This window comes from Vicia villosa, linkage group LG5, assembly GCF_029867415.1.
Source record: "Vicia villosa cultivar HV-30 ecotype Madison, WI linkage group LG5, Vvil1.0, whole genome shotgun sequence".
NCBI classification, from domain to species: domain Eukaryota; kingdom Viridiplantae; phylum Streptophyta; class Magnoliopsida; order Fabales; family Fabaceae; genus Vicia; species Vicia villosa.
Window position 1 is genome coordinate 22,431,986 of NC_081184.1, and position 8,383 is coordinate 22,440,368.

The window sequence follows — 8,383 nt, forward strand, 5'->3', positions numbered from 1 at the left end:
TTCTCGGAATCTTGACTTGATTGCCCCAGATTGCTTGGGCAAAACATGCCATGCCCCTTGTATACGTAGGAGACATTGCTTCTCGGGGTAATCTTGTCTGTCGGGATAACTTTCAGTTAATAGTTGTACCCTGTGCAAATTCTTTCTGTTGCTAACATTTGAAATTATGTAGTAGAATTTGTTTAATAATGAATTCATGAGATGCAATGCATACGTTTGTCTTGAGTTTTTTGAAAAACATTAAAACAAGAGATGTAAAAGCGTGATATTTGTAAAAACATGCTATTCGTAACAATGTAATGTTTATAAAAACAGGATATCAACTTAACATTTGTAGTAAACCTTAAGGAGTCGGGATACCTTTTTGGTGACAGTATGCTTTCGAACTAACCATGCTTCAGTTAGGACTTTCAAGGGTTGTAACGTGGCTTGGTTCACGGTTTAAGAAACAAAGGATAATGGCTCAAAATTTATTTATACCCATCCCCTTCTTCGTGATGTTCTTCAGTCCTAAGCTCAGTTAATTCAACTTATGCATTCAGGTTCCAAGAGACTTTTGGATTTGCGTCTTTGATAATGATGATAGTTCACCAGCACAGAGAACTTTTGAGATGGCAGTCACTTCTTCCTTTTGGTAGTTACAACTTTGTGTTTGTTCGAGAACTTATTGACTTCTCTTTTCTCATCTTTTGATATCCCTAACTTTTGCCTGAACTGTCTATTTTGAGCTTACAGTCAGCAGGATGCCTTGATTTTTGCCTAAGTCATCTTTTTGATTTTGACTTAGCAGGCTTTTCTTTGCATATATGTTTTTTCATTCATTTTTTTTGAAAGATGTTGACTGCTTTGCTTAATGATTGATGAACCATCATTGGTTTCTGATTGACATCTCCAACACTTCTTTGATGTGTGCGGATGAACGCTTGTGATTGAAACCTCTGTTGAAAGGTGTACTGAATGATTCTCTTAAAATAGAATGCACAGCCAAATTAACTGAGAACTACCCTGCCCCAGGTTATGATCAAGGGTTTTTAATTAGTACAAGAAAGAAACTCCTACTTCTTAGGCTCAAAGGGGTTGACGAGGGATTAACATCCTTATATCTCCGTTATTTTAGGAATTGAAACAATGCCTGTACATCGTCAGCATAGTCCGCTCAAAAGCATACTGTATGAGGTTGCGGTATCATTTTCGTCATCCTCCCTTAAAAGGTATACAACTTCAGCAGGAGTTGAATATCATAAAACATATGCAAAGTAAAGATGCACTTTAGATGAGTGGTAGCGAAATAATTTATTCAAGACAAACATATGAAATGCACTAATGATGATTATTAAGACAGATAATGTCTATCATAAGACGAAGGTTTAAACAAACAGAAAAGAAATATGCAAATGAAAGTAGATCTAATGATCCAAAAGCTCATCCGTCCAGACGTCAATCCATCTTGTTATGACTAGGCGTAGGAGCGGTGATCACCACAGGGGTTTCAGGAGGGTTGGATTTGATTTCTCCGTCATTGATCAGATCTTGAATCTTATTCTTTAATGTCCAGCAATTGTTTGTGTAATGTCCAAGGCTGTTGGAATGGTACGCGCACTTCGCATTGGGTTTATAGTAGGTGTTAGAATTCGTTGGTTCGATTGCCCTGAGCGTCTGGATCATATGAGTGAATTGATTGCTGTGACTCGGTTGTCGTGATTCCATTATCGTGACTCAGTTGTCGTGACTTTGTTGTCGTGATTCCATTATCGTGACTCAGTTGTCGTGACTTTGTTGTCGTGACTCAGTTGTCGTGATTCCAATATCGTGACTCAGTTGTCGTGACTTTGTTGTCGTGACTCAGTTGTCGTGACTTCATTGTCGTGGTCTTTTCTGATTTGAGTGTCATGATTAAATCTTTAATCGCATGCTTCAATGGTCTACCATCCTTTACACCATAACCAGGATTGTTCGAATAATAAGCGCATCTCGCATTATAATTGTACCCCAAGAATATGAGTGCTTTTAATTCTTCTTGCCCCTTGGACAAGTTCAGGATCAAATCTTGAAACTGGGCATTCTGAGTTTGAAGGTCTTTGACTGATTGCTCGAGATTCATGATGCTGAAATAAACAGCGAGGAGGTGAGAAACCTGTGGTGGAGACCTGTGATGTAATGTTATGAATGCAGATGCAATTATTTTCAAGGATCTCTGGAAATTTAGTTAGCAACGTTTAAAAATGATTTGGTCGCTTCTCGGTTTGAAGAACTGTGATTTTTGGTGTTCTTCTATGGGAATCAAGCTCACCATATCCAGTGGGTCATAGCCTCTGATTCAGGGTACTTGTAATTTGAAAGTGTATGGCTAGAGGAAAATAAATCCTCTTGCCCCTTGATAGGTACTGAGTCTCTGAATTGGAAGGCATGTGGCTAGAGGAAAATAAATCCTCTTGCCCCTAGATAGGAATTCAGTCCTTGATAAGAGCACCTGAAATTGCGCGCCCTAAATTCCTAGGATCCTTGAAAGGGTTAGTTAAATCATGATATGCTTATGATGTCATGATGTCATGCAATGCATCAGGCAAAGCGTAAGATAGTAAGGACGAGTGAGTCCCACAAGAAAAACCTGCTAGAAAACCAAAGGGTTAGTAGCAAGCACAGACAAGTCACACAAGTGTCCTTAAGTTTAGAGGCTTGCTTGAAGTTCGTAGGTAAGTACCCCCCACTGAAGTTTAGTTGGTTCAACATGTCCTATATAAAGATCGGGTTCTAGGGAGCTCATATCATTGACCTTTCTCGAAGGCGCTTATCTCAGTTCGGCAATCGAATCACCAACCGAGAAGGTCCCGAAAGTCCAGTCCATATGAGTGTAGCTTCGAGTATCAACCAACTTCAGTCGGAACTAAAGCCAGCCATCTCGCTACTTTCTAATAGGCCAAAGTCAAGTTCAACTAGGGTTCTAAGGGCGAATTAGTGCTTATGACACCACGCGGCAGCCAAGTGTTTCCTCAAGTCGGATCCCAAGGAACACCAGGACAAACCAATGTGTCACACTAACGATGGCCATCAGATCAACCACATCAGTATACGCTGTGCAGTCTCCTTGATCTCATGCCATATACCTAAGGTACTCAGATCCGGGTTAGGATCTTTCACACAGCAAAATACCCAAAACAGCCCTGCAAAATTAAAGCAAACAAAGCAAACAATAGAAAACAGTTAAGGTGAATCCTAAACTTTTAAGGTAACCCCTCTTTTATCGAAATTTAATCCCCAGCAGAGTCGCCAGTTCTGTAATACGGTGAACTGACTTTTATAATTGAAAATGTCGCGGTTAAGCAAGAGTCGCCACCGACTTTTATTTTATCCAAACAAATTCAGAAAGGCTAAAAGAAACAGAAAAAAACATTTTAAAGAAATCTAAGTTCGGGGGGTAATTTATGCAAAGGGAAGGTGTAAGGCACCCTTTGCATCCATGGTTTTCCATGGGCTCTTAATTGCTTTGCTTGCTCGTTTTCAGAAAATGTAGATGAAAGTGGAAAAATGGACTTTAGCTCGTAAATGAGCGTAGCCAGCTTTTGAAGAATTTTGAGAAAGAATATAGAAAATAGAGCATGGCAAGGCAATTAGGGGCAATTACCTTAAACTCAGATGATAGGTCTCTTTTTAGCCTTTCAGAATGAAAGGGTCTATCCTTGCCATAAGAGGGCAGGAAGCCTTTCGTTTGGAGGTAGAAGGGTCATCGAAATATCCTTCGCCATGAGACTGACCCATGCCATAGAGAGGCAGGTAGTCTAAGGGGAAGGACCAGAATAGCCTTTTGTAGGCAACCAGAAGATACCTCAGCCTTTTCCGTAGGCAACTTTCGAGGGTCGAGGTCATGTTAGTGTATCGAAGGCAGCATCATTAGGGACCATGACCTTTAATCGAGGCAACATGGCTGAGGTATCCTCGTATTCGAGGGACTGGCTATTCTGCAAAAATACAAGGCAACAAGGCAACAGGAACAGGCAACAAGGCAACAGGCAACAAGGCAACAGGCAACAAGGCAACAAGGCAACAGAGAGGTTACCCAAAAGTGTGCGTGTGTGCACCAATCATGTGATTATATTCAAATATATTATCTTGTAAATTTTGTGATTCTATGTTCAATTCAAAGGTTGCACTCCCTAGGATTACTAACCACAGCAATTAATATTATACAGAATTAAGTGCCTTAAGGCAGCAGGTACAAAAATATTATGGGGATGGGGAACAGAGAAATAACAGAACCAACAGTGCAATAAATCTGACACAAGTAATAATTAAAAAGATCAATTTCAGGGTTACCGAACATTCGAGCTTTGACTGGTTGGCTAACCCTGAAAATTGAAAATTGGAAAAGGAAAAATATACACGAAGGGGGTGAGTGTATGGCTAATTCAGTGAGAATTAAAGTTAACCCTAACTTAATAAAAAATGTCAAAGAGAAATTAAATATGAATAAGAACTTAGCTTCGCATTTGATCTGATAGGGTTAGTAGTCGGGAGAGATCTCAGGCTTATGGCTTGAGTGGCGCGTAGTCGGAAGGTATTTGATAACAATCTTGAAAAGAAATGCACAAAGAGAATATTTTTAGTGTAGGGCAAATTCTCGTAAACCCTGATTAGGGCACAAGTTAGCCATGGTTAATAGAATAAAATCAATTTAATTAATTATTGGTATTCTACCTAATTAATCAAATCGATAAAAATAAAATTTCGATTAAAAGTCTAACCCTAATATCAATTGAAAAACGTTTTATATTTTATTAAATGATTAAATGAATAAATTAATTTAATCTCTTAATTTATTTAAACCAAATAATATTACTATTAAAATACTAATTAATGACTTATAAAATAAAATTTGTAAATGTTTTTTCTTTATAAATAAATAAAAAAGATTAGGAGAATTTTAGTTGAAAGGAAAATTATTAAGTAAATAAAAAGAAACAAAGGAAAATAAATAATAATAAAGGAAATTAGAGATCTTAGCTTGTAATCTGGTGTGGTTGCTCTCTGGATGTCCATGGTAGGGATTCACACTGGGGCGCGTTGGATCTCTTGCTTTATTGATCCAAGGACTGGAAGGTGAGTGTGCATGGTAGTCCTTCCCATCTGTAGCGCATGTGATCTGAAACAAGAGAATTATGAAAAATATATATTGGAGCCAGGGATCGAACCGGTGCGTCCTAGCTCCCAACATAGACGCGCCCCTTTTACCATCTGTGCTACATGTGTATGGTGATAATAACGCCTTTCCATTATTAAATATATAAAAATAACACGAGTAAAAAAAATTTAAAAAAACAAAAACTCAGCGCCATTGTCCTCCTTCTTCGTACGAACCGAAGACTCATGGCCATAGAAGCTTCCTCCATGAAACCTGCAATAACCATTGATAAACACAAAAAACAAAAACAAAAAAATCCAGATCCACTATATGTTAGCCCGCGAGTCTGATGGGAGTCTTAATTTCACTCGATTCTCCCTCTAACCCAATATCCCCAAATCATGAACATGGAGATCTAGCCATGGTGAACCTCTCGATCTGTAACAGAAACGCAATTAAAGAGCCCAGAAATCGTCTACATACTCGCACGAATACGAACATATGGTTAAAAGGCGCTCATGATGCAAGAATACTTGTAATCGAATTAGGAAAAAAATTAACGCAAACCACGGTCTCAATGGAGGCGATTCTGAACCTGTAGATCGAAGGTGATGACGTGATTAGCTCCAGGGTGTGTCGAGGATCGTCGTGCAACACTTAAAATGGCGTGAATCGATCCACTGCTTGGTTTGCAAATCGCACTGGTGTTCACGATTTTTGGTAACGTGAAGAGCTTCTGTGCCGCCGATCGTCTCCCTTTTTTGTTCTCGATATTTTTTCCTGTAAAAAGAACAAAAAACATGTACAAGTTATGTATTGTGTAAAGGATGATTTGGAAAATTGTTAGTGAAAAAGGTTTAGAAAAACGGTGATTGGAAGAGAATGAGAGTTGTTGGTATTAGTGAAGTTCTCTGTGTTTGAAGAGGTTGCAGAGTGCCTTCTTTTCGTGGAATAGGGGTTAGAGAGCCTTTTTTCTAGAGAAAATAAGGATTAGTCCTATTTATAATATACAAAATTAGGTTAAACTTGATGGACCAAAATTAATTAAAAATAACTAAAAGCCCAAATAGAAGGAATTATTCTCATTGAGTTTTTATAATTATATTTAACCAATTAAAAAACTAGCCTAAAATGTTAGTAACAACTAAAATAAAAAATTAATTGCAAATAAACAAACGAATTTTTTGTGATTTTAAAAAAAGTAAATTAAACGGAAATTAAGTTAGTAACAAATAAAATAAAAAATGTTAATAATGTGACTCGAGCACGGGACCTCGTGCTATTGTACCATTCACGCTCAAATTCTTACCAACTGTGCCAATTCATTTATTCGAAATAAAATGGCGTTTGTAAATGTATGAGGGCAAATTTTGGGGTATGACAGATTGAATGTATGATGATTATATGCCTGTATGTGACGTCTGGGATCGATTTTGGACTGAAATTAGGTGGAATCGCAGGGTCTGTCGCAGACCTGAGAATTTATGAAATCGCAGGTCCGCTGAGCGCAGGGGGTCCGCTGAGCGGAGGTCCCAACGTAGTTCGCTTCTGTCTAACGTTGCTAGAGGTCCGCTGAGCGGAGGTCAAAAGGAATTCGCTTCTGCCTTGCGTCGGTGAGCGAACCTTGTTGAACGAGAATTTTTCTAAAACTTAAAAATAGCGTATCTTTTGATCCGTGAATCCTTTCTTAGTGTCGTTTGGGCGTTGTGCAAGTAATTGAATGTTTTATATGATGAATGATGAATATGGGCGGTGGCTGACTTTATTTCTTTAAAACTCGATTTAATTACTTGATGAGAATTGAACATTGTGTGCATATGAGATAGGTGTGACAATGTATTTGATGTGATGATGAATTGGTTGTGATTATTATTATGATTGTGATGAATGCATGGCTATTTGAATGATATTGAAAACATGTACATACTTATTCGGTGATGTGGTGTTGAGATGAGTTGTTCATCGTGATTCGGTGATGTTTTTAAGTATGTTATGTGTGTCTCATTCATTCATATGCATTTGATGATGGATCTCGTCGATGAGTGGATCGTTGGTGGCTAATTCCCATTGGGCGGAGATTAGTAAGCAGTCATCGTGTGCCCATGGGGGTGTGAGCGATGAGGTTAGTCGTGTGCCCATGTGGGGTGTGAGCAATTTGAAGGGCAGTATCATAGAGAGAAGTCCTGTGAATGTGATTCACGAATTTTGGTACCACATGCATAGTGTCAGTTGTGTCGTATGCATTTTGTCATAACATGATTGTACGGATTTCTGTGTTTTGTGTTGTAATCTATTATTGTGTGAATTGATGGATAATAGATGTGAATCTGAATATGTATAATTGGGTGAACGGTATATTATGATGCTTGTTGCTTATGAATTGCATAATATTTACTAATTTAGAATGAGACTCACCCTTAGATGTTGTCATTTTCAGATTGAGGAGTAGCGGCATTAGTGCTCGGTGAGGATGACTCGTAGAGTTTATCCGTTTATGTTGGGTCGTGTCGGTCATGCTCTAATCTTGTAACACTGGGGACGGTAGTTATAGGGTTTTATGAGAATCCTCTATTTTATTTGGTGTTGGATTATATTTCCTTTTGGTTATATTGATGATGTTTCTTATTCCGCTGTGATAAACATGATTGCGTTTTTGGTAAATCGTTTCCTAATGAAGCATGACTTGACCATGGTTGGTTTATTTATTTTAAATAATTGTGGCACCCTTGCGTTTATGTTTTTACTCTGATATATTTATTTAAATTGCCACGGGGTTTAGAAGGGTGTTACACTTTAGAAGAAATCGAAGGAATTAAAGAAACAGGAATGAAGCCTCCTTCTTCATCTCCAATCGGCACCATATTGTTGCTCTCGGAAAGAGAAGAAATTCTGATAAAATTCTACAATAGAAACAGTTCACAAACAGCTTGCTTCAAAATGTTCTTAGACTTAGAATGACCCAGGTCCCACACAGCTGAGTCAAACCGACCCAACTCCACCAAATTGGGCCTAAATCCCTTTTCTCCACACACTTGGCAACACCTGGTCCCAACAAATTATGTTCCAAAGATATGGGTCCCACTGCAAGCTCCTGAAGTGACATGGAAGCCGTGTCACACAAAAGAGTCTTTGACTTCTGAAAAGTTGATTTGTCTTTACCATAATTTTGACAAGGAAAGTTGAAATTTGGAACCTCAATTTCCATCGTATCAGAGTCCAAAAACATGCAATATATCACATCCTTTTTTCCAAGAGCCACCGACAAGT